The sequence below is a fragment of the Ascaphus truei genome, chromosome 5, assembly GCF_040206685.1.
Source record: "Ascaphus truei isolate aAscTru1 chromosome 5, aAscTru1.hap1, whole genome shotgun sequence".
In the NCBI taxonomy this organism is placed as follows: domain Eukaryota; kingdom Metazoa; phylum Chordata; class Amphibia; order Anura; family Ascaphidae; genus Ascaphus; species Ascaphus truei.
In genome coordinates, this window is record NC_134487.1 from 122502336 (window position 1) to 122530319 (window position 27984).

General features: G+C 42.5%; 1 protein-coding gene across 14 annotated transcripts in view; it reads left to right on the forward strand.

Moving 5' to 3' along the window:
- CDK17 (cyclin dependent kinase 17) overlaps window positions 1–27984 on the forward strand; it is a 170706-nt gene that overhangs the window by 67455 nt on the left and 75267 nt on the right. For 9 of the 14 annotated variants that reach the window (XM_075600566.1, XM_075600567.1, XM_075600556.1 and 6 more), the window contains one exon: window positions 2244–2334. The exons of 4 other annotated variants lie outside the window; for them this stretch is intronic. The gene's annotated coding sequence lies outside the window, so the exon portion shown is untranslated. Of the gene's footprint in view, window positions 1–2243; window positions 2335–23652; window positions 23764–27984 lie in introns of all 14 variants that reach the window. One more of the 14 variants, XM_075600560.1, reaches the window with a different exon arrangement.

Sequence of the window (27984 nt, forward strand, 5' to 3'; positions counted from 1 at the left end):
TTAATTACAGCATTGGGACCAGGGGCCTCCTGAACACTTATCTCTGGGGATCCCCTTGTTTTTGAGACATTTTACCTTTTTTAATTGCCAGTTTTTCTGATCCATTTTGGGAAATAAACTTCACCACCATCCAAGCCTCACTCCCACGGGCCAATAGGAAACCGCATAGCAGCTTCCTATTGGACAACACCGACATCTTTTATTTTTACTTTAACTGTGAATGGCACATAAAAAGTTAAATATGTCGGGAACCGTGTGCTCCCAGGAAAGAGATATCACATTGTTCATCACCTGGAGGCCCCCGGATTCCAGTTCTGTTTAAACAAAGGCAAATACAAGTTCCAAAGCTGGAAGCATTGCAGGTTTTCTAACCTTATTCCGTGACACAGGCTCTTTCCATGCACATCTGGCACCATGTGGTCACACAATCACTCTTGAGTAAGAGTAATCGCATTGTCTCTTCCGGCGAGTGCTGATCACAAACGCCTCCCTAGAAAACCAGCAAAACCCCAGAACGTACAGTGTATGTCATAAGGACCCCCAGGGTGCTACACTTTAATGTAAATTGTACATCTACAGGGCACTGATGGAGTGAAGGAATAATACTGTAAAAAGGAAAATAACATAAATGGGAGTAGCCGTATGATTTATTATTTATTCAAAGGTGTGCTATCAAATAATTCCAATTTTGATGTCTAGTCTTGTAAGATTTATGTACATAAATACATGAGATGTATAGCTCAGGGATATAACGCAGTGATTAAATAAAAATTGTATACAACAACTGATTTTCAAATTAAGAACACATTATTCCAGGGGCGCGCATACTTTTTAAATGCCTGGGTGGAGTGCGCGGGACCTCTGCAACCGCCCGCGCCCCCCAGTTTGCTCACCGCTGCATTATTCAATAGTAACTGGTATGATGGATTTTAATTCCCAAAATGCATAGAATAAAGTGTGTAATATATAGCGCGCGCATGCGTTGCCATGCGCGAGCGTCAATTAGAATTGGCTGTGTTAGTCAGACGTTTCTATACTAGGGACGCATGCCCGTGAGCGGTGGTGACGAAGACCAGGGAAATTACAATAAAATTGTATTTTCGTACTGCTGCCACGCCACGAACCAATCACAGCGCGGCTGTGATGTCGGTCACGCCCCCTAACCGCGCGCATCACCGATTGCCGTCTACAAACTAACCGCGCACGCGCAACGCCATTCATGAGCCCGCGCAGCAGCGACTACTATAAAACAAGCCTAATAGTAGTAACAAGAGATGGAGGTATGATACCTTTTTATTGGACCAATAATCTTATAAATACCGATGGTCTACATGCGAATTAATCTACATCAAGTAGTCCTCAACAAAAAGACATTTCTGGAAAATTACAAGATTAGCTTTTAAAATAGTACTCCTAGACTTTAAAATCGCGAGAGCCCATGGATTTCCTAGGGCATGGGGGAAAAGGCAATAAGCTTATGAAGTATTACTTGGATATTGGAGTTCTCAGCAATGATTCATTGTTAAATGATAACGTATGTTTAAGGTTGAAGTACATCTGAGCAAACATCTAACTCACTCCTGGGGTGTGACACATTGCATAAAAGCCTCCAGGCTTCAACCCTACAGATTATGTAGCGTCTGACACCAGAGGGGTGTGTGCACATTTCTAGTTCCATATACTGTACATTCTACCATTGTTTTACGTAACCTCTTCAGAGCCCGAGGGGCCAACTATGCATCACCTTTCTTCAACCCCTCCAGTTGCTTAGCGTTGTGGTGCTAACCCCTCCAGCAGTGTGAACATTCTAATGTAGTTCTCTTTTCTTTGGGACCTCCGGTTTGGGCTTTACCTGGTGAGCTTCGGTTCAGCACAGAAACATGTCTCCGCTGGCTTCGTCTACCAAATGACTTGTAAATAGCTTTTCAAAATTCTCCAATGTCAAACATCTAAAGGTTTGTCCTTAATCGTGTCCCTTCCATTGGAGTATTTTAACATAGGAGGAACTGCTCATGCAAGAGGTTAATTTAGTAAATATTGCTTTCTTTGTGTCTGAACTTGCAGCATTTATATTAATCAGTGTTTTCATTGTGTGAGCTGTACTGGTGGAGAGCGCACGAACTGGTATCAACCCACTCCTAGCACTTATTATGTTGATGGACTGGGGCACGTTGTATTTAATGCGTCATTTTAATTTCTATAGATTTGTTGAGGATGTGTTTTTGTCATCTCCTAACTTCCAGGACTAGACGTAAAGATAATCACCGATTTGAGCGCACTGCAGCTTGAATGAAGAGTCAATTTGCAGAACACAGCAATACAAAGAAAGTTCAGGTACGGATTGAAAAGCAAAATGAGACAGAAGCTAGTCTAAGTGTCTGCTTCTCAAACATCTTAAATAAAGAATAGCTGTCAGGAAAACCATCCGATCTGCCATTGTTTTTGAAATTCTAGAAGCCCTGTCAGTCAGTGAATGAAACACGAGTGTGCTTATGGAAGTCTGCAATTCTCACAGCTGATGTCCTGCATGACTATCCCCCATGTTGCAAGCAGACATTTGTTCTGCATTGTGAGATATTCTGTACGTGGTGGCAAAAAATACCTAAAACTTTAAGATTGCTGAATGCTGTTGCTAAAATATGTTGCCGTACTGGAATAATGCCATTTGAACCTTGAGACACTGAAGGTGTTAAATGGAAAGTTGAGGAGGGGGTGGCTCATTCTGATCCAACTTTTAATGGGGCTGTTCAGGCTGCAAGGTCGGACACTGCTGAGAAGTGATGATTGCAACCTCCATATTGTAGGTGAAGAAACCACCCACACACTGTGTGGGGGCGAGATCTGTACGCAGACCAAAAAAGGCAGCACGGCATAAAGTCTTGCTTATCATGCAGAGCCTAAAAAGCTGAGGGGAAATGCTGCACAGCTCTCCATTTAGAAGTATAGGGTTTTTGTTCATTGTGTGTCTTGGGCTACTTTTCATCTGATTTTATTGAAGGGTTTTGCACCTGCAATAGTACCAAAAATCTAGTAAGAAAAAGTAACAATGTTGCACTGGATTTGACTCCAACTGCATTATACTGTGACTTGCAGGCGGTGCAGGTAAAATACAAGGTTCCCTTCATCTCGTTGGTTATGCGTCTCTGTATTAAATATCCACCCCCCACCTGTATTTATTTGTATATGTGTCACAGCAAAATGAACGTAAATCTGAAAGGATTATGATGTTGCTCCGGGATTTGTTATACAGTATGATGGTTTGGTGAGAATGTAGCTTTTGCTCTCATCTCCCCAGCTAGAACCCTGTGCAGTTAAATATGCTAGCAGCTGTTAATGAAACCATTCGGATGTTCTGGGAGACGTGTGGCTAGGAGTGCAGGACAAATGGCCATGTAGGCATTTACTGATCATGGGGGTGGAGGGGGGGGGGGCTCAGATGAAGGATCAGTATCTGTAACATTTGAATAATACATGGATGGCATGGTAATTGGATATGTTATGGAAATGGATAGGAGGAAAGCTGAAAGAATGTGATGACGTTCGTTTTTACTTTGGGGTCAGGACCTTATTTATGCAATTATTTATTTTTCACTGATCTCCAAATTCTGCTGAATACTACTGTTTCACAGGTTTTCTGAATTATTGCATTTTATCTTTAAAAGGAAGGATTTATACGCTGCTTTCTAATGTCGCACACGTTATACAATTATTGTAGGAGCTCTGCATTTAAGAGCAGAAGGCTTTCGCACTCTAGATCTCAGCGATTGAGACTTGCAAAGCATTCTTTTGCAACCTGTAGTAAGCTCCGGCTTTGTAAGTAATAATAAATGTCTTATTTTTGGTAGTGTATGCCATGTTGCAGATTAAAAAAAAGCTTAGGTGTTTTGTACCCAAATATCTTCAGTTCTCATTTTTGAAACACATGAAGTTGAATGTCACCATTTTTGAAACCATTGTAATGGTGTTCGTGTGGGTATATAAGTATGTGTCACTTTCTACCCTCTTAGGAGTGTCATGTTCAGTTATAAACGCAAAACCATGCATATCGTATTTACTAGAAAGAAGGCTATTATGAATAGCCACAATGGAAACCATGTTGCTTCATAGGAAGTTGTTGCAGGTGGCAGCGGCCTGCTTGATTGCATAAGAAGTTAAAGCTGCAGTTCAGTCTTTTTTTTTTTTTTGCATTTATTTTTTTACTTCAATAGTTTCATGTGGGCAATCTCTAATTAGCTAAAGTACAGTATAGCTGCAGGTCAATTCGTTTTCCATGTATTGATAGGTCGAAATTTGGTGACATATTAAAAGCTGGCATTTGTTTATAATCTGCTTGACTGGCAGTGGAAGCTCATGAATATTCATGAGCAATCCTGCACAGACAAGTGCTAGAGGGAGGGCAGGGCTGACAAAGGGGTGTGCCAGAGCTTGTGACAGGACATGAAGGGGCAGTGCCTTAGCAAATGCTTGTTAAAATAGAATACAAGAAAATTGGTCTTTCAAAGTTGTTTTTTTTAAAACAGAAAATGCTAAAAGTATTTTTTCTTACTACAGAACTGATTTATTAAAAAAAACACACATGCAGGATATTGACTGAACTGCAGCTTTAAGTTATGAAGTAATATTAAAGCTGCCGTTTAAAATAATATTATTTTTTTTTTTATTCATTCAATATGTGCATGAATACAATCTGCACACTGACAAGTGATTAGCTAAGCTGCAGATCGACCCGTTCTCCTGTAATCGATCACTTTGCTCAGGGTTATTTATTTCAGCATTGTGGGTAATGTAGTCCTGGAATATGATTGACTGGGCAGTTACTAGATACAATTGTGCACTGCTAGAGAGAGGGCGGGGCTCAAGAGCCAGAGCCTATCAGAAGGGGAAGGGTCTGTCACTTTGGAAATGCTTCCTACATTAGAAACATTAAATGTCCTTAAAACATTTTTTTTTAAATGCTACAAGTATTTTCTCACAGTACAGAACTGATTTATTAAAAAAAACACGTAAGATATTGCTTGAACTGCAGCTTCAACAGCCGACTGCTCCCTAAGCAAGTAGAGGTGACTGATAATGACTAATAATTACGAAATAGATATTCTCCGGGCTGTGAAGGTGCTGATGTGTTTGCAGTTCCAAAAGTCTGAGGTTAATAACCTAGCTCATAACTTTTTTTTATTTATTATTTATTTATTTTTAAACAGTGATCCTCTTTAGGAATTGATAGGAGAAATCATCCAGTGTTTAATTTGAATAGTTTAAAGGACACATTCGAGTTAGGTTTGTTAGATTACCAGTCATAGAACAGGAACTCATGTGTCACGTCTGAAGTCTGTTTTCATGTTTCATCCATTTTAGTTTGAAATGTGCATTTTGTTTTATTGTGACACTTCAGTGATCCTATTTATCATGGTATATCCTATGCTGGAGAGTTTTTGTCACTCTTTTACCCATAGTGACCTGTCTGGTTTGCAGCTACTACCAGCCTATAATGCACAATCTGTAACCAAGCTCAAATTAGTGAGTCCAAGTGGTTGAAGCAGATGTCTGCTTCAGTGTGGAGTGCGTTTATTGATTCAGTAATTGTTTGTGCTACGCATAGATACATAGCTGTGCAATGCAGCAGGCAAAAACTATAAGGCGTTTTATGCAAAATGGATGGGTAGCTAAAAGGGACATACCCATTGTGCTCATTTTATATGGCACTACCCAGAATACTTCAGCATAGCCAGTATATGGCATGTGACAGTGGTGGGAATGAAGCACGTTTGGGGGACATGTGGTAGACATACAGGTGCACTCATTTCTCTCTTTACAATTGTGGGGACAGGAGACAAGGGCTTAACTTTAAACAGTAGGAAATTATGACTTTCTATATTGCTTTCCCGAGGGATGGAAAAATTGACCCGTGTCTCCTGTGCTGTGAGCAGTAATGATCTGTCAATCCCTGCTGTGTTTCCCAGCGACCACAAAGCTGGGGCGCTGGAACCGACCGCAGAGGTGATTGACAGGTCGGGCTGCTCACTGAGGGAGGGTGGGTAATCCTAATCAGAGCAGGAGGCAGAGGGCACATGATGGCTGGGGTTAGAGCTAGTCGGAGCCCTCACGTACTCTACTCGCCACTGCTCTCTGCGCCTAACCAAATGCAGGCTCCTAAAAAATCTGGTTGACTCCTAAAGTATTTTATATTTGTGTCCACCCCTGGCCTTGCCTGTGTTTATCCCTAAACCTTTGGACATTTTACACCTTTCACATTCTAATCTCCATTTTAACAGTATGCAAAGCTGTAATATAGAGCCTAAATATTATAATGACAAATAGGTTTCTTGTTTGGTACGTGTTGAAATACCATGTGATGGACTGATGTACTCCTCACACTAGCAAAAGAATGCACATGGGACACCCATAGCATTTCTTGCAGCTCTTGTCTGAGGTCCATTGCTTTTCTGTCCACGTTGGCAGATATACAGTGCTAAAAGCTGGTCTGTGAGACTGCCCTTTTGATCTATCTCCAGTAATTGTAACCTAAACTGGTATAAAAATACTGGTATAAAAGTTAAGATACAACAATTAAATGGAAGAGCTCAATACAAGCTAAACACATAGATAAAATAAGCTATTGTAGAGGTTTCTCTAGACAGTTTGTTACCGCCTTATTTCAACAATTTTGGCGCACATAAAACCTACTTCTGAAAAGAGCTGTGAAATTATTTTGAACCTCTAAATAAAAGGCCAATTAAAAATAAGTGTCAAGTATGGACTTGCGATACTAGTCACCGTGACCATGCAATGTTTGTACAGCAGAGCCCTGCTTCTCGGCGATCCGCTGATACGGCGGCACCGAGAAGGGGGCCGCCATGTCTCCTCCGAGGCTTTGACGCCGGCGCGCATATGCAGAACGTAGCTTGCGCGCGCAGAACGTAGGTCCCGCGCGCACAAGGGGGGGAAATGCCGGGTTGCGCATGCGTACAAGAGGGAAAATGCCGGGTTGCACATGTGCATAGCTGAAAATCGCCGGTTCCGCTTTCCGACTATTTTCACTATACGGCGGGCCCTTAGAACGGAACCCGCCGTATGCCCGGGGCACTGCTGTATTGAACAGATGTCTCCCATGCATTCAAAGCACATTCATGTGATGTAGGCTACCCTTTAAACACACCTGTTTTAGTGAATCCTTTTAACCCTACTAAAACTGCTAAACCTACCCCTATTAATGATTCCTACTTTGCATGTGGTTTAATAAGAATCATATTAATTGGTGGTGACATGATTGTTAACAAATTCACTCGAATAAGGAAGTGAAGTAAATTATATAATCAAAACCATTGTATTGCAGCAATAAACACAGAACTTACCGAGGTTATTGGGAATATTAAGATGATCGGGGTCAAGGGCTTTCAAAAGCTTTTCTCTAGCACTTCCTCTCGGAGACAACGTTTGTCAGCAGCAGCAACAACAAATAATTTATTGGTTCTTGTTTTTTTTTGTTTTGGTAGGAGTTTTAAGTGTACAGGCCATAAACATCTACTTTTTTGTTCTAAAGGTGATACCGATATATATTTACAGTGGTTGACAAATCACCAAAAAATCTACTCGCCACCTAGTACCAAACGTGTGCTGCTTGGGCCAATATTTACTCGCCCGGGGGTTAAATCCACTCGCCCGGGGCGAGCAAATGTATAGGTTTGTCGAACACTGTATATTTATATATTTTTATATGTTCTTGCTGGTGCTATTGGCTAGTTGCTGTGATTTTTTTTTTTCTTTTTCTTCTTTGAGTAACTAGTTTTTAGAAAAGGTTATACTTTTCTATACCAAAGCAGCTTAAGCAATGCATCACACTGTTTAGACATCCATTTTCTCAAAGTTGTACCACCCTTCCTGATACTTTAAATCAACAATTGCTTATTGTTCATAGGCCCCCATTGTGTAACTTGAGTGATGCTGCTGCCACTGGAGCATCGTGACAAAGTAGTTCTGTTAGGAATGGCTGGTTGTGTGTTCATTTGAATAGAAAAGTCCACTGTCGTGCGCTCTGGGAAAGGCTTAATAGTAATTTTTTCATAATCTTGAATGTCACATAAGGATAATGAATTCATTCAAAGTCTGTCCTACTCCAAGACACTTAAATGGGTTCTGGTGGAAGATATACAATCTTGCCTCCTATTGTATACCCGAGATTAGTAGTGTTTGTGGTGGCAGTCTGCACAGTAGCGTCTGCTTGCTCTGCAGTGGTCTGGACTCCCCGTAGTTTCCCTGATTGCTTGCTTTCTGGATAGAGTAATGACGTGGATAAACAAGGAAGAAAATCCGGAGTAGCAGCCGCGTGAAAAGCACCAAAAATTGCAAGGAACCCCAGATGAGGGGTAAAGTATAAATAGCTTTATTTGGACATACATAAAAAATGGTCTCGCCAAGAAAAAACTCCCCACGCGTTTCGCACCCAAGTGGCGCTTTCTGAAGGAGTGTTGTTGGTCAAAGGAAGGGAGCAAAGATATAACAGTAGATACATGAAATCCAGGGGGAGCATAAAGGAGAAACACACACAGGCACAGAAAATCTAAGTGCAGAAGAATTGCAGGGTGGACAATATTCAGCTCCAAATCTTGACTCGTATATAGTGTCTACTTACAAACTGTAAGCGTTGTAACAGCAATAGAGAGGCTAAGGCAGTCAATCAATGGTGGGTATCGCTCGGGGTCCTCAAAAGAAAGGCGACCACAGTACTCAAGATGATATACCCCAAATGTAGATAGAGAGGAAAACACTGCATAGCACAGATCAACCAGGTACAATTTTTTTAATCTAAATGATAAAATGCGCACTTACAATGTGTCAATTAAAATCGGGCATATCACACTTCAATGGTGTATAAGAGAGACCGTCGGCAAGCCAGCTCACCGTCCCGTGGCTCCCGATAGACCTCCGTCTCGAGCCCCTGCTCCGTCGCGTCACCGCAAGACCGGGCGTCTGACGTCAGATCCGGTTGCACTCCGGTGGCAACCCAGCTTCCCGCGGTTCCTCTCCAGACTGCTCCAGAGAGAGGAAGGTTTCTCTAGAACAACGTGAGCGAGGTACAGCCAATTATACTCATATTTACAGGTGAAACCCCTCCTCTGGCTCTCCCCCTGGGATCTGAGGGTGCAGTTCTTCTCAACTCCTATTTATGAGCTCTCTCCCACCCCCTGTCTCTAGGTAGAAAAGTCCACTCCTTTGCTACCTAGAGATAGGGGGTGGGAGAGAGGTCATAAATAGGAGGTGAGAAGAACTGCACCCTCAGATCCCAGGGGGAGAGCCAGAGGAGGGGTTTCACCTGTAAATATGAGTATAATTGGCTGTACCTCGCTCACGTTTTTCTAGAGAAACCTTCCTCTCTCTCTGGAGCAGTCTGGAGAGGAACCGCGGGAAGCTGGGTTGCCACTGGAATGCAACCGGATCTGACGTCAGACGCCCGGTCTTGCGGTGACGCGACGGAGCAGGGGCTGGAGACTGAGGTCTATCGGGAGCCACGCAACGGTGAGCTGGCTTGCCGACGGTCTCTCTTATACACTATTGAAGTGTGATATGCCCGATTTTAATTGACACATTGTAAGTGCGCATTTTATCATTTAGATTAACATTTTTATACCTGGTTGATCTCTGCTATGCAGTGTTTTCCTCTCTCACTCTCTCTCTACATTTGGGGTATATCATCTTGAGTACTGTGGTCGTCTTTCTTTTGAGGACCCTGAGCTGATACCCACCATGGATTGACTGCCTTAGCCTCCCTATTGCTGTTACAACTCTTACAGTTTGTAAGTAGACACTTTATACGAGTCAAGATTTGGCGCTGAATATTGTCCACCCTGCAATTCTTCTGCACTTAGATTTTGTGTGCCTTTGTGTGTTTCTCCTTTTATGCTCCCCCTGGATTTCGTGTATCTACTGCAACATTTGGGACGAGTGAAGACTAATCCTACCAGAGAGTTTGAGCAGGGGGTGAAATTTCATTATTTTTGTGTTACCATCATTTGGTATATCACTATTCATGTATATGTGTATGATTCTTGCACCTTAATTTTTTTAAAACGTTATTTAAAGTGTTATTATATTATCACTTCACTATATTCACAGTGATCACCTGTTTAGTTGTTTTGCTCCTATTTATCACTGTTTACCAGTAGCAAAGTTATAACCACATAAATTACAAAACAATCATACACAGCTGAGTATAAAAAAATAGTCACAATGTAATTAAAAGCCCATCCAAAGCCAAACTAGACGAATCAGAATCAGCCCAACTAGGAACCCCGATAACAACAGAGGAGGTCTCAGCAGCCATTAAATCTCTCAAGAATTCCAAAGCCCCGGGCCCAGACGGGTTCACTAATTTTTATTATAAGAAATTCGAACACGTTGAAGCCATATCTCATCCGCTGGTTCAATAAGATCCTAGACGGAGAAGCACCACCAAAAGAGTCCCTAAAGGCCTCTATCATTGTAATACCAAAGGAAGGAAAAGACCCGACGTTATGCTCCAGTTATAGGCCCATCTCTCTGATCAATACAGACATAAAACTATTCGCCAAAATTTTAGCAACCAGGTTGAACAGAGTATTAAATTCCTTGGTACACCCCGACCAAGTGGGGTTCACTCCAGAACGGCAGGCCTGTGATAACATCAGGAGAGTAATCAACATTATCCACAACAGTAACAAAAACCAACGCCCTACCCTGATTCTAGGGTTAGACGCTGAGAAAGCTTTTGACCGAGTGGCCTGGCCCTTTATGTTCCGGGTATTCAGAGAGATGGGCCTACATGTAAACTTTATTAAAGGCATTAAGGCACCATATTCCAACCCAATAGCCACAGTTCGCACCTCAGGTTACACATCAGAACCATTCACAGGTTCTAATGGTACCAGGCAAGGGTGTCCACTCTCCCCAATGCTATTCGCTTTGTGCATAGAGGTATTAGCCTCAAGAATACGAGAGAACCAAGGGATAGAGGGTGTCCTTATAGGAAATAACATATATAAAGTGTTGCTATTTGCGGACGACACTTTACTCTCTCTGACTAACCTAGATACCTCATTAAAAAACCTATTTGACACGCTAGACGAATTTGGCACACTTTCAAACTTTAAAGTGAACAACATAAAATCAGAGGCTATAGGCCTACACATACCTCAAGAACTAGAAAGCGCACTAAAGAAAAAATTCCCAATAAAATGGATGCCAGACAAGATGAGATATCTAGGAATATACATTATGAGAATGTACGATGATATTTACAGAGCAAACTACCCGCATCTTATTAAAAACCTGAAAAAAGACCTGGAATCCTGGTCAAGATACCAGATATCTTGGACAGGTAAAATAATATCAGTGAAAATGAACCTATTACCTAGAATACTTTATCTATTCCAAGTGCTCCCAGTAACGGTTCCAACCTATGTAATTAGAGATTTGGAAAAAGAGATAACTAAATTTATATGGAACGGTAGAAAACCTAGGATAAAGAAGAAACTGATGGCCCTCTCCCAGGCAAGAGGTGGCCTGGGCCAACCAGACCTAGCAAAGTACTATGAAGCGGCTAGACTAAGCCCACTAATCTATTGGTCCGCAGCCCCAGGGAAAAAGCAGTGGGTGGATATAGAGAGAGCGGAAGCAGGGACAAAGGAGTTAGCGTCTCTTCTATGGGTAAAAAGGGGAACAGACAAATAGCCTATAGAGCCCACCCAGTCTTACTGCACTCCCTAAACATCTGGGATAAAAACTGCAAACACAGGCAAATCTCCTCCATCCCCTCACCCCTAACACCCATTGGATCCAACCCCGAATTTACACCAGCTCACAACTCAAATATCTTTAAGCAATGGGACGAGAAAGGGCTCTCTAAGTTAGGAGACATGCAGCAAGGAGGAAAAGTTAAATCATTCATGGGAATGAGAGAGGAATATAATATCCCAACCACACAAATATTCCAATACATACAACTGGCCCACTACGTTTCCTCAATTCAACCAAGTGACACTTGGAACAGGCCACTCACCAACTTTGAGAGCCTATTCCAAAGAGGTCAATACAATAAAGGGACGATTGCCCAACTCTATCAGGTACTTTTAAAACAATATGATGACCAAACAAGCAAAAATATTCTAGACTGGGAACACGACATAGGAAACCCCCTAGAGGAAGAGGACTGGGCAGACATCCACGAAAGGATAGCTAAAGCTTCCCGATGCTCCCTGATCAGGGAAACAAACCTGAAAGTCCTACACAGATGGTTCCATTCCTTTTTCCCGCTAACCTCCCCTATGTGATGGCGCAATTGCGGTCAAATAGGCACATTTAAACATATATGGTGGTCCTGCCCCCAAATCATCCTATTCTGGGGAAGAATTAGACGCCTAATAGAAGGGACAACAGGGGTAGAGCTAACATGGGACATAGAAACAGTGCTCCTACTAAAACCGACCGACGGACTTGAAAGAAAATTAGACACTTTGATAACGCAGATACTCTCCGCAGCCAAAACTCTAATCGCAAGACATTGGAAACAGAACGACCCCCCCCCCCCCCCCGATTAATGAGGTATTGCACAAGATAAATTATATAATGACGATGGAGAGACTTACAAGCCTAATACACGACAGATACAACACCTTCTTGACAACATGGAACCCCTGGGAGACCTACATATGGAAGAACCCAATAGGAACCATAAAATAGAAAGGAAACCAGAAACAACTACTAAAGGTTAGGTAGATCTAGACCTAGCATAGGATGTGACAAGTATCATGGAATGTTTGCTTCTTGCATGAAGCCAGTGATGGATGTTACCCCACCGCCCTACCCCCCACCCACCCCATAACCCTTTTATTTTCTGTGCCCCCCTCCCCCCCATTCCCTTCCCCCCTTTTTATGTTGCCTTGTTTCCTGAAAAATAAAAAATATATACGTTAAAAAAAAAAAAGCCCATCCAAAGGAAAACTATCACTGGCACCCATGTCACCCATGTCACCCGACAGGTTCACCCTCATTGGCTGGACCGCCGGGAGCGTGGCCACCGCACTCGTTGTCAGTATTGAGCTCAATTTTCCCTTGTAGTGGGCCCGGCCCCATTGAGGGGCGGCTCTTGTCACTGCAGCGCCCACGGGGACCTGGCCTAAGATAGAGGACCATAATGATATGTGGGGATATCAATTAGATGAATAGCAGTATTTGAAGAAATTTAAATATTGTTGGTTCCGTGTGTTAATTTGATCTGAATTCTGTTTTCACCAGAGCAACCCAGTAGGTCTATCCCATCTCTAGTTGACCTGTGGAGTGTCGGTCTCTGCTGTGCTTTTTTCCTAGCACAGGGCAAAGCAGTCTTAGGCCATGTCCATACTCATGCCTCTCGTGCCGAGCCGCGCTCACGCTGTGCAAGCAGGAGCTTTTGCCTGGCCTGGCCGGCAAGGCTGTGAGCACACTTGCGAGGCAGGACGCGGGGCATCAACCCCCCTGAGCATCAACTTGCCCACCCCGCTGGCAGCCTGTCTCTCCCCTGTCAACATCTATCCCCCTGCTTCACTCACCTCTTCCTCATTGGCTGCTTTGGAGTCACGTGAGCGGACTCGGCGCTCAAACTAAAATCCGACTGTCGGGTGAAAGTCAGTACGCTTCCGCACGCCTACGGATGCGTGCACGATCTCCTGCTAAAGCCGCTCTCATTGCGGTTGCAGGGGTTCACTGCCCAGCGTCAGCGCGGGTCAGCGCCTAAGCGCTGACATGTCTGCGGCCTTTTGTATTCCATGTTTAGGATAAGTGAGTCAACTCCAAAAAGCTTAGTACTTGTAGCTTTAAAATAAACATGACTTTCCTATACAAGACACAATCTTGTACAGTGATTCCGACCATTGCATCTTTAAGACTGTCAAAGCGTAGAAATAAAATCAATGAGTCAAGGGTTCAAAGTAACAGGTGAGTTTATCAGCACCATGGCACTTTTTGAGAGAGAATTCAAAAAGAACTCATGCCTCTGCCAACATATTGCTTGGTATCACATTTTTATACATTTCAAAATGAGTAATACGCCCTTTAAGGGGGCTGGCTTAGAGATAAATAATAATATGATGACATACAAAAATACATATTGGTTGATACATAAATATGCTTTACATTGCTATATTCTTATCCTATATACCATATATGTGGGCCGCCCTTAACCTTGTGACATAAGGGAGTTACTGTGTCCAGCCCTGTGTGTACTGTAGCTGTCAGATAACAGAACCTAAGGTCAGCAGAATTATCTAAGGCAGGAAAAACCTCTTACGATTGCATTTTCAATTCTTGCATGCCTCGTAGGAATTACACAAGGGCGAGTTACATCTAGAAGCGATACTCTGCAGAATCAAACATTCACAGTTCATACACGAATGAAACAAATAAGCATACATACAAGCAAACACTCAAAATGGCGGTTAGGCCAAAATGAAGGTGATGATAGCCACACACATTATCTCAATCTTCACAAGACACATACCAGAGAACAGACCATCCAGGCAAATGGGGCTTCCAGTGCTGGAGGGTGTATTATGTAATAGTGCCACTTAATAAATATGGCCCTATATAAATTAGGACCTGCCACAGGTATTTCTTCCAGACATAGATCATGTGGAAAACAGAATGGTAGAAAGGTCAAATTGAGCAATTCCGGAATAAACTTGAAATCTATTTTTACCTTCTCCGCTTCACTAAAATGATAAAGTAAGAACAGGTGGACATGTCTATATTTGGTGTGATTTGTTCTTTCTCTTGTTTTTTCCAAATGTTTCCAGTGGTTTTAGTATGACATGAGACTATAATGTGCAGTGTTTTTAATAGTTTTTGTGTTTAGTGTTTTTAAATTGTCACCATCAAGCTTACTGAAGACTTTGAGCGGAATAATATATTTTTGCAACAAAATCTCGCTTATTTATGGAAGTAGAGATACTAAAAAAATCCTTTTCAAATGAATACTTACACAGTGCAAAGGAGTGGTGAGTCTTTCAGATCATCTTGACTCATTACCACTCATACAATGCTGAATACTTAACTGTCTGTGTATTTCCTGGAGCGTCTGAGGCATAAGTATTGTAATATGCATTGGCAAAGATTCCACTTCTATACTTATCATCCGTTTAAATTCATTATGGTTGTATTGTGAGAGTAAAATATACACTAAACGTACAGAACATGTACTCGAACAGTTGGAAAAAATGAAGCGCAAGTAAAAATGTTTTGTCACGCTCTGCGTTGATAGGACTGCCAGGGATTGTAACATTACCAGACAACACAGGGGTTTAATAAACCGGGGTTTATTTAGCCGAAGCCAACAGTAAATCACACAGTACAGAGCAGCACAACAATGTTACCGGCACACGGGGTTAACAGGGAACACCTAATCTGGCTCAAGAAAGGTGCTGCCGTTGCTTGCCTTTTAGGTACTGGAACAAAAGGGGATTCCTGCAGGTGAGGGAACTGTCTTGAAAAATGCTCACACTAAGACAGCCACGCAGGCACCACCCCGGTAACACACAGCTTTTACAAAGGCCATCAGTTCCGGCATAACTAACTCTGGGGTTGGGATAGAACTGCTGCCTTCTTCCCAGCCTCAATCAGTCTTGGTCTTGGAGGGAACAATAGTCTTGGTCACTGCACATGGCCTCAGGCCCAGTTGATGAGATTACTGGAAGCCCAAAAGGACAGGCTCAAATATTGTCTCTATCCTTCTGAGTGTTTATAAGGGTGCTCCCTTTATCAGGGGCTTGTCTGTTCACATTCCCCACCTAAACAGGAAATTAGTGTACTCAACCGAATATGCAATGCGTTCCAAAGATAGGGTTGCCAGGTCCTCTAACGTCGGCGCCGGCGTGAGACGGAGGCCCGGCGCGTGTCAGCCTCAGACACCTGCGTGGGACAGACAGGGAGAGAGAAGCCTGCAGCGGGGGAGAGCTGGGCATGGCGGCAACTGCTCTGACCAGCCTCCGCCCCCCCCTCCACATTCACTGCCTCCCTCAACATCCACCGTCCGGGCTCCCCTCTCTGCCGCCACCGGCCCCCCTCTGCCCTTCCACAGCCACCGTGCCCCTCCCCCCTCCCTCCCCCCACAGCCACCGGGCCCAACTTGACACCATCCCCAAGTTGTCTGAATTTTATTGGGGTGGTGGGGGTATTTTGTATATATATATTGGGGAGGTGGGGGTTATATTTTTATATGTATGGGGTGTAGGGGTATATTTTTATGTATTGGGGGCATGGGGGTATATTGTTATATGTATTGTGGGGGGGGTCGCATCTTTTACCACTGTGTCCAGTATTTTTGGACAAGCCGCCTGGCAACCCTATTCAAAGAGTGGAAGTAGAATGAGGCGCAGCAGTGTTTGCATGTCAGTAGTATAGGGGTGCAAGATTGGCTGAGTGGGGGCGAGGTGCTGATAGCCCCACGCTCTTCCCCAAAGCATTTAAATTAAATGCCGGGCGATTGCCCGCCAGGCCTCCAGGTTCCCTTATCTGATCTCCGGTGGCTTCTGGCAGTGTGGCGCCAAATGGCACAACATGACGTTGTGACGTCAGAAACGCCGGTGACAAGATATGGGCAGGGGGGAGCAGGCTAAAAAGTTTACGCACCCCTGCCGTTTCATACTAGAAACCTCCAAAGTACAATGCAATCCCCCACAAGACGTACCTGAGGGAATCCTCGGTATAAAGAATATACTGGACATGTTCAACAATGGCACCTAAAACCCAGAGTATACACCACAATATGCAGTAGATTACATATAAAACACAAGCATTGTAAATAAATACAGAAAAATATGTTTATAAAAGGGGGTATGTAAGGGTCTAAGGCCTTGGTCCCGCTGCGGCCGGTGGCGCGCGCGGGCCACCAGCTGCTTGCCTCCGTTCTGGAGGTCCCCACTGGCTCCTTCCGGCGTGGCTGACTGCGTGCTGTGACGCGTCAGCCAGCCGGAGCTACAAGGAGCTCGTAGTTTCGGAGAGTATCACGTGACACGCAAGGGAGCCAATCCGTGTTCCCCCTCTGCTCCGATCCCCCGTCCCCCCGATCCGATTTCCCCCCTCTGCTCCGATCCCCGTTCCGATTCACCTCCCCCCCCCCCCCGTGTGTGTATTTGCCTGTGTGTGAGTGTGAGTGGAGGGGAGCAGGGAGGGAAGCTGTGTGTGTCTTGGGTTTTTTGTGGTTAACTTTTGGCCGGCTCGGGAGGAGGGAGGTGCGCCCAGCTAGAGGCAGAAAATTTATATCTCCCGCTCCCTGAATCTGAGCTCCTGCCGTGAAAACCTGACCTGTTGGGGGCCCTTGAGGGCTGGAGTTGGCCACTCGTGCACTAATGCATTTTTGATTCTCATGGAGTATGGAGTATGGGGTACCGATGTATTGCAAGATGATTGACAAACTCTTGCCGCGTGTATGAACTTATTCCTCAGTCAGGATCAGCTGTTGCCATTTTCTTAAATCTGCTGTCGGCTGACACATTAGGAAGGGCTCTCGTCATGTGCAGTAGCAAAGGTTCCTCCCAGACATGTTGTTTGAGGAGAAACGCTGAGTTTAAATTGTACTTACATTTATAATGGTCAGCATCATTTTTGCTCTTTAAAAAAAAAATGTTTAATGAGCATATAAATTACCTAGACTACAAAGCCTTTAGTTATATGGGAACATGTTTGGCTGAAGCCCTTATAAAAAGTAGTAGGTTAACGGACTTAAGAAGGTACACATTTTTTAATAGAGCGTAAAAGTACTTTTTTTAATTTATTTTTTAATGCAGTTCAAAGCTCATTTTTTTAAATATAGATACATTTAATTTGGTAATTCTGCTGCTATACAATTCTGCTGTAATATGGCAGGCATAGGTTTTAAGGGCTCCATGTTACAATGGATTAGATGCAAAAGGTGACACACTGCTCATTTGCATTTCATTTCCCAGAATCCCTTGCTGCAGTGGAAGCACTGTACGCAAAGAGATAATGGTGAAAAGCAATGTTGCAGACCTGTCTGAGACATGTGATCTTTTTATTTACTCTATGTTGCTATACAGAAAAGACCTGCTTTAATTCATCTCTAAAATCCATCACAAATGTGCATGTCGTTTGATAAATCCCTGAAGTTGAACAAAGTTCTGCATCGGAAGACATTCTTTAAATCATTAAGGCTTAGAGTAGTCCTATTCCTTTCTACTAAATCCCACTAAGCCCTTAACTAAAATATGTTGTGTAATTCGGACTCAAATATGCAGGACTCGCGTTTTATTTTCCATTCTAAGCTGTGGGTAATTAGTAAATGGGACTGTTTGATCGTGGACCTTTTTGTTACCAGATGTCATTGTGGCACATTGGGAATCACAGTAATTTAGACAGTGAGGCACACATGCAACTTGTGTGTTTTATACCAGTTAGTTTGCTTTGTGGAACACAGTGTGCCATTATTCGTTCATTGTAAAATCTAGTGCGTAGAATTTTTGGGGGATTAATAACACATGGACTCCTAAAACAAGCACACCGTTTCTACTTGATAAACGGATATATCTTATCTGCATTTCATAGAAGATCTAGAGCAGGCCTGCACAACTCCAGTTCTCGAGGGCTGCAAACAGGCCAGGTTTTCAGGATATGCCTACTTCAGCACAGCTGGCTTAATTAGAGGTAAGTCATACTGAGCCACTAATTGAGCCAGCTGTGCTGAAGTAGGGATATCCTGAAAACCTGGCCTGTTTGCAGCCCTCGAACTGGAGTTGTGCAGGCCTGCTCTAGATGGTCTAACAAATATTGTTTGTAATCAATGTGCAAGCATAGAATCGCTCTGCTCAATTAAGACCATTCAAAATATCAAAGAAATTACCATTTCAGGAAGCCAAATGTAGCTTTAGCCTACCCAACCTTCAGATTATGTGCCGTGTACAAGGGGAGTGGGATCACTTGATTTGCTTTTAAATGTGTGTGTGAGTGCATGCGTACATGCATACACATTAAGGTGCCTAGTTTCTGTGACTAGAACTTCCACTTCAGCTCACGTACACAACATATCCATAATGTGATACTAAGGCCTTGATTATGGTGGTAGCGACGGCGCGCGTGCAAGCCTCTTCTCATAGGGGCTGCCCATAGAGAGCGCAACTGCGCGAGCGATTGTCGGCAAGACAAAGAATTTTCTTTGTATCGCAACGCCGTGTCACATACGCGGTTCAGCCAATGAGGGCGCTCCGTTCACATGATGCCACGCCTCCCCGGACCTCCGTGCAGGTTTTGCACGAGCGGCAGGTGCGCGTGATGTCATGCGCTCTGACGCGCGGAGCAACTGTAATCGCGGGCATAGACTTGAGGCAGCAAGACACTGGTAGGTTGAGATTCAACATTGTGAGATGTTTTTGTGGGAAAACCCTCAGCAGTTTTATAAAATCACTTAATACAGTTGGCTTCCTTGGACTCAAAACAAAATACTATGAAAGGCTATGTGTACATGGTCTGCACTCTTTAAATATATTCAATGTACTGATTAAGCCACCTGTGCTGAAGCAGGGATATTCTTATAACCTGACCTGTTGGTGGTACTTGAGGACTGCACGTGGCCGTCCCTGGAATAGTCTGTACAGTACTTTACTAGCTAATACAAATGGAGTAACCGCACTCGCTGTGAATGCTGTTACATTCTGATAGTAACAAGTTGCGCCTTGACTTCATTTTGTTTCCAGTCAGGTGGGGCAGTGACGTCGCTGGGCCAATAGCCCACGAAGCGTCGACGTCATGACGCTGCTTCGCGCTGATTGGGTGTTTTCAGCCGACAGCGCGCTGAGAAACAGGCTCTGCTATCGGCTGAAAATCCCAGCGCCTCAGCACGCCTGCGGACGCTCAAGGGAGCCCCCTCTCAAGACATCCTCATTGAGGATGAGGGGGCTCATCGCGGAGCGTCCCCACGGCTCGGCGCGGCTCCCCCCACCTCTATGGACGTAGCCTAAGTCATGAGCAGTAACTGTAAATTTCACTGGTGAGCACATTCACGTCTCACAGGTCTGCAACTCGGCTTTTCCCCATTATCTCCTAGCATACAGCGTGCTTCCACTGCAGCAAGGGATTCTGGGAAATTACAGGCACATGAGCACACAGTGTTGCCTTTTGCTTCAAATCCATTTTGACATGGACCCCTATAAGCTTATGCCTGCGCTATTTCACAGCTTTGCAGCACAGCTTGGGTTAAAGAAGTGCATAGCCAGTAAAACCTCCTCGGACAGCTGTTTCGACCGTTTAAGTCTCTCCAGTGCCAGGGTGGTTATACTGGCTTTGCATGTAAACTCGGGCTGTGTTGAAAAGTTGTGTAGTACTGTATGGTGGAGCTTTTTTGTCACTTTTTTTCCCACCATAACTCATAAATCATCAGCCCATTTTTCAAAGCACAGGTACTTTTGCTGTCCCTGAAATGTGGCCTTTGAAGCAGTTCACATTGTTGATGCCAAAAGGGCAGCTGTGTGTCACTAACAGATGGTGCATTTGGTTTCCCTGCTACTAATTAAAATCGTTAAAGCGCTGAGCTGCCAATATACGGAAGAAAACGAAAATGTATAACCATCATCCAATCTGCACAGGGATTCTCAATAGCTAGAATTTCCAGCGCCGAGGCATGAGGTGTCCTGTTTATCTACAACATCAGATAATGACAAGTGTCACAGATACAAGTGGATTACCTGGCAATTTGTGGGTTGAGCAAATACGTAGTTACTTATTCAGCACACTTAGATTTTTGCAGTATGTTTTTTATTTTATTTTTTCTCTCAAGTTTTGGGGCTGCTTTGCCATCCTTTAATTACCCCGTTCGTGTGATGTCCGTATCATGATTTGAAAGTGCCCTCTTAAACTGACTGACTTTTACCCCTCTGTCATGAAGCATGGCACATTAATCACACATTATCTGTAGGTATTATTGCAAGATTCAGCTTGTTTTGACAGATCATTGAGTGTTTGAGCTTCAATACCGAATGTATGGTTTGTGTTCAGTGATGACTTTTTGCAAAGGAATTGGTGTTTCCTCGTTTGCCCTCAGCCCTCCTTTTGTTTCGACATTTATTGCTAATAGTTCTGTTGGCGCTTTATACAGTTCTCCGAATTAACCGATGGAGCCCATGTGCCAATGATCTTCTATGACTTTCTCTGAGTAATGGCTGTCTGGCCATGTTTTAATCTGTTTATAGAAGTGCCGCAGTGCTGATGTATGCCATCTTGGCACACCTAATTACTATTTTCTTCTCGGAGAAGCATTGCACATTTCAGTTATGGTGCGTGCACTTTTACCTCTTAGGCCTTGGTTCCTGCCAGAGGTGTTGTACAGAGAAAATATACTGGACCTCCATTAATTATTTACATGTGAAAATAATAATCGGGGTGTACTGTATATAAACGACCAGATTTTTGTTGAAATATCTTCAATACGAATGTCTCCCAAAAGTTTCTGGTGAAATAACCTAAGAATAATGCAGTAAAAATAAGCATGTTTTTGAATTAAGAAATACAAAATAATCTTGTACTTGGGCAAAATAGGCATATTTTAAAGAAGTAATCCAAGCTTCTTTATTTAAAATAAATCTGTTCTGTAGTATTAGATAGTACTTGTCTGCCATTACCCCTACCTGTCCGTAATACATCTGTATTATGTTTGTGTGTGTGTGTATCTATATCTATATTGTAGGCCTGGTTCCAGCTATTCAGGAACCAGGGGTTAATGTTATATTCAGCTGGAATGTTGCAAAGTGGTCTGTGATCTTTCAAAGTAACTTTTTGCATGTAACTGTGTTTGTTGCATTTCCACCCACCAATCGGGGCTGGGTCATAATTGCAAACACCTGGGAGGAGGGAGACCATAGCTAGATGGGTCCATAGGTCCATCAAGTTCTAGGTCTTTTTTCAACCTCATCTACTATGTAACTATGTAGATCAGCTCAGCTATAGCTGTGAGCTCAGATTTCTTTAGCTGAAGCAGCTGGGAAGACGCTGTGAGTAACTGGGAGAAGCTGCAGAGGACCCTGCAGGAAGAAAGAACGGGGAAAATCTCTTTAGGGTGGTCCCTTCACCCTGCACCCCAGTTTCATGTGTGGTGTACTTGTAAACATTAGTGAATATTTATTTTTCCAATTAATGAATTTGATAAATTCTATTTCTGTCGGGCGAATTGATCCCTGGTGTGATAGTCCTGGTCTCCTGTGACACTTATCAACTTTTTATTTTTTAAATGTAACTCTTCATTCCATTTTTAATGAGATTCTGTATCCTGACTCTTGCATTCTGCTCAAGGATGTCTTCTCTCTACCCCCTTTTGTATCTAAAGCCCTCTCCCGCCTTAAACCTTACTCACTGAATGCCCCACACCTCTGGAATGCCCTTCCCCTCAATACCCGACTAGCACCCTCTCTATCCACCTTTAAGACTCGCCTTCAAACACTTTCTGTTTTTTCACATATGTATGGCCAATCCTTTCACCAGCAGCATGCTCCTTACACAGAGAAGCGTGGTGAATGTATATTTGTTCCACCTTAAAACACACCTGGTTACCGAAGCATATGACTATACACCTGATACATAAAGCTTGGCACCTTGCAGATGCACTTACCAGTATGTTCTCTTACTGTATCTGTATGTTTCTCCTACCAATTAGATTGGAAGCTCTTTGGAGCAGGGACTCTTCTTCCTAAATGTTACTTTTATGTCTGAAGTGCTTATTCCCATGATCTGTTATTTGTAGTATTTGGTATTTTATGATTGTCACGTGTATTACTACTGTGAAGCGCTTTGTGCGTTGATGGTGCTATATAAATAGACATACATACACACATACACACACACACACACACACACACACACACACACACACACACACATACATACATACATACATACATACATACATACATACATACATACATACATACATACATACATACATACAGAGCATCCTTTGATATTTTTTTTTTTTAATAGCAGGTTTTTGCCATCTCCCCAGCAGTGTAACACTTTCCTGTTTGTGATCATTTGTTGCCAATGTTCCCAGCAGTTTGAGCTGTTAACTGTAGCAATAGATAATGTCACTGTAGTAATATAATACATTGTAGCTGCTGAGTTACTGACTGAAGGATTGATTTGAAACAAAGGTAGCCGCATAGTGAACCTTGGGAAGCAGGAATTTGTTGATTGATCACGGGAGAACGAATCGATTGGCAGCTTAGGTAATTAGTTTTCAATAAAGGTGATCTAATTGTGCATATATTAAAACAAAATATTTTTAAACTGCTTGGATGGCCTCTTTAAGCTCGATCATAGTAAAATATATAGAACAGGCAATAAAAAGCTTGCTATTTTGTTCCGATTAATATATATTTTATATCTTATCTTGCCTAACGATAAAGTATATGTGCTCGACAAAAAACAATTTTGCACTTTTTTTTTGTGCAGTAATAAATGGACAACTCTATTACACAGGTTGTCTTAAAATGTAAAACATTTGTTTGCTTTTTATATACTGTTTATTTTTAATCCGTTGGTTCTAAAAGGAAAAAGTGCTTTGTTTTTTGTGTGTGTAGATTACTGTAACACACAAATCCTACCACTATCACTTATTCACCAAGGTTTATTGCACTGTTCTCTGCCCATCAGTAAAGAAGACATGGACTTGAGCCTTTTAAATTGGACAGCAGAATAGAAGTGTGGTGTTCAGTGTGATTCATTGCTCTGCAATCTCTGCAGGCCCTGCCTGAATCTTACAGGGTAAATACCATTTTTTTTAAATGTATTAGATGCTTTTTATTATACAGTAAACTGAGGTGAATTACATGGTTTCTATTGAGGCTTGCGTGTGTGTTTGTTACATTTGCTCAAGATTATTGGCCATTTTATGGATCTGCATCACTCTCTAACACAATAATGACAGACTCGTTGGAACATCCTGGAGTACATGCTGCTCAGTGGATGACAAGTGAATGCACAACAAATACCGAGCAGTGTTTTATCAGGTGAAAAGTTGCATGTTGTAGAAGTATAAAAAGTGGCTGATTTTATGAGCTGTGCAACTGCATGATCTCACTGCGGCCCACAGGAAATAATTACACAAAATACAATGAAAGCACAATGGCAAAGACTCACTCTGCATGCATTTAGCATATCTATTCAGTGGACAAACAAAAACCCTTCCGTGTTTTTATGATGCTTTCAGACATACATCACTGCAAATTGAATGCACTATGCCATTTATCATAGGCATTATAACATACTGATGTGTGTTAAACTGTGCCATGAATCTTAGTGTTGTAAAAAAATCACTTAGGCGTCTCATTCCAAGGTACAGTGCTACCGTATTAAAGCGATTTTCATAAGGTATGGGGCGTGGGGCACTTGGCAGCATTTAATGGACCAGTACGAGCTTTCACAAGTCTGTTCATCAGATGTCAATTATTGAGAGCTCGTGTTCATTCTTTTAAGAGAAGTACAGTATTGGAGCCTTTGCAGTAATTCTAGTATTCATATGGACCAATATGGCTACTTCTATGATTGCCTGGGATTTGCGTATCTGTATGGCATCCTCCGATCTCTTCTTCATTAGAAAGTATTTTTTACCCGTATAAATAAACCAAATCTGATTACCGGGGTGTAGATTTGCATTTTTTCTTCAAGAATCAATGTGTTAAAAAAATAAAATAGGTCCTGTAATTCTACGTGACAAGGGATATTTGTTTTAATGTTGTGTTGACAACTTTTCAGGAGCTATGGAAAAGGAATGAAGGGATTTAGAGCTTGTCTGAAATGTTTCCTGCGTTCAGCCGGGTGTGAGCTGCAATACACAGGAAGCAGGTGCTCCAGGGCAATATTTGGATCAACATTTTACCTGTAGCGCTGCATTTTTTTTGCATTGTACACAATTGTCACATTCTAGGCATTATTTTCTGCTCTTCAATATATTTAAATAGTTGTGTGGAACCACCCTGGGAAACTCTGCCTCGTACGGTTCCAGAGGCCTCGTCCCTGGAAATCTTTCAAAACAGACTCAATACCTACTTCTTCACCTATGCATTTGAGTGAACCATAACCTCAGAGGTGCAGCATTTACATTTCCCTGATATACTCTGTTCCTTCTATAGTCTAATATTTGTAATGTTCTCTTCTAGCTTTAAATGTTTTCCTTCTATATATATATATATATATATATATAATAATTTTATTTTTATTTTTTTATTTTTTTAAAGGTTGGCTTCAAATGTGATGCAGCGCTTTGTCCCATTGGAAGAAACGCACTTATTATGAAAACCAATAGCATTTTATTGCCCGGCAGAAGCTGGGTTTTTGATTTGGACAGGAAATTAAAATTGTATTGAGCTTGGATAGTTGAAAAAACAGATTTACCATGTAAATATCGAGCCATATACTGAAATTGTCATAAAAGCATCAGACAGAATTTGCATTTGATTTGCTAAATCCCTTCTGCTGATGCTGCTGTAAAGTTTTGTTATGGGAGTAATTGGTTCCCCAATGCAAGACCCGTTATCTTAAAGCATTGCCAATCTGCTGAACCAACCCAAATCCACGAAGGAAAGATTCAAGATCTCATGCCTATCTTTGTTTTGTGTTAAGGCCTGAGTTGTTGGGAATGGCCAAATGATATGTAGTCCTAAGTACTCTAAGTATTGGTTATCTGGTAAACTTGATCAATTATAAAAAAAAAATTGTATTTCTGCTTGCCAATACACTATTACAAAACGATAATGCCCACACTTTGTGTGAAGCATAGCAACACCTCATAAGTAAATTCCTAAATATGTTTAAAAAAAAAAAACATTTGTGGAGAATTTTGTTGTGCAAAAGGTGCATGTTCAGTGCAATGCTCAATATGGCGATGGAACTTAAGAAATGGCTGCACATTTTAAGCCTGAGCAGTGATCAATATTGTAGGGGATTCTTTAGTCAGGTCCATAGTGAGCCTTCAGGCCCTCTGCCGGTGGCTCGTCTGGGATCAGAAAGGTCACCACCAGACTGTTCTCCAGTAGCCTTGTCCGTATCAACAGTGTTGAAATATGGAATTATTAAGTGTCAGAAAGCAAGTAAATGTAAATAATGAATGTGGATGAGAACATGAATGCATTCTTTGGAGTGCGCATAAATATTAGTCAATGAGTTACATGGAAGTGGATAAGGACTTGAGAGGATGAGTGAGCTCATCCACAGCTAGGGTTTTTTTTTAGCATAAGGAGATAATTTAGTCTTGAAGAAACATTGTATTATGGCATTTAATGCTGTTTGCAGTGCTTTGAAATAGTCGCATATTTGTATGCCACATGATTATAGCCATTACATTTGAATGTAGTATTTGTCTTGTGGTTGTACTTCAAGATGGAGGTGTCCTTGTAGCTGTTTGATGACCATTCCCAGTTCCCTCATTAGTTCACGTTGCTTACCTTTTGTAAGTCGGAAAAAATGACTGCTTTGTAAGGCCTCGGACATGGTCAAAAAGACCGCGCTGAGGGGAAACATTATCCCTATCAGCGCGGCTTTAGACGGCGCATGTGGAAATGCAGGAGACAGGCAAGTTTAAATTTTGCCGCTCATGCAAGCGAAGGGCCGGTCACGTGACGGGCAGAAGCCAATGGCAGTCCGTCACGTCGGCGACGTGGTGCGCTAGCCCCGCCTCCCGATCCGCCTCCCGTAAGCCTCCCGCCCGGCACACAAGCGCGCTCGCTGACGCTCATGCAGGGACAAGAAAAATCTCCTGCTTGAGCAGGAGAGCATGAGCGTCAGCGCTGCCCAGCGCCGCTCCCTGCACCATGTCCCAGGCCTAATGTAATGCTCTCTAGGTCTTTATATTGTTTACGGTTTTAGTATGAATTTAGCAGTGTAATGTGCTGCTTGAATTTGCTTTGTTGAATACACAGATACTATTCCATTAGCAAATTATTGAATGACGTGAGAAAAACCTGTTCTAAACATGACTTCATGTTTTCATATAACTGCTGGTATTGTTTTGTCACACACTGCCATTTCTATTCCGTGTGTTCTCCTTTAGTTATTTGAATTGTGTGCTCAGTCTGTCTGTGCATTATCAGGGTCTCTGGAGCGGAACCGTGTTAATTTCCGGCTCTGGGGACCCTGTGCTTCACAAGATACTCCACAGAATACTTAAGGTGCCGCTGGGAGCGTTCCCTTCAGGGGGCACCATCTCCCGCATTACGGGGGCCAATAGGAAAACCATCTGTTGGCGGCTTCATATTGGGCCATCTGATTGGAGGGATTTAAATACCGGGAATTAACCGGCTGCAACTTCTCCTGTTTGTATCTTAGCCACCATGGGGTCTCCGGAGCTGAAATATACTTCCCATAGCTATATAGATTTTAATTATATAGGTAGAATATATGGGGTAAGTGGAGCTGCTGCTTTTAGGGTATGCTCTTGTCACTGCACGACAGCCTAACAGGATATGAAAGACCGTATTTTATGTCCAATTATATTACTGGTTCACTCTATATTCATTATTGTAGTCTTTATCCACTTGGTTTTCTTACTTAAGCTTCATAGGCTACATTCAGTCCCTGACACACATTTCACTGTAGTAAAAATCCTGCTTTCATTATCTACCAATCAACAATGAGCACCGCTCTGTAATTAGGTCAAGCCACTTGTTGTAAAAGTTGCTGAACAGTAGGTTTAATTGAGTTGTTTGTTCTCACTAGATGTTGTCTCAAACAGATGATTAAAATATTTAGATTGCATTAAACTGTTTTTGTTTTCTTTTTAAAAGTGCATGCGAATGTTTATGGCAGTGATTTCCAACCTTTTTTGTTTGGAGGAACCCTTGAAGTATTTAGAAAAATCTCGGGGAACCCCTACCTGGCTGACACATATTAGGTTTGACAGGGGTCAGTCACAACATTTCACACCTCACGAGCCACCTCTATTTCCCACCCTTTACCCATGTATTTCTCTCCCATCCGTCTCACTAACGC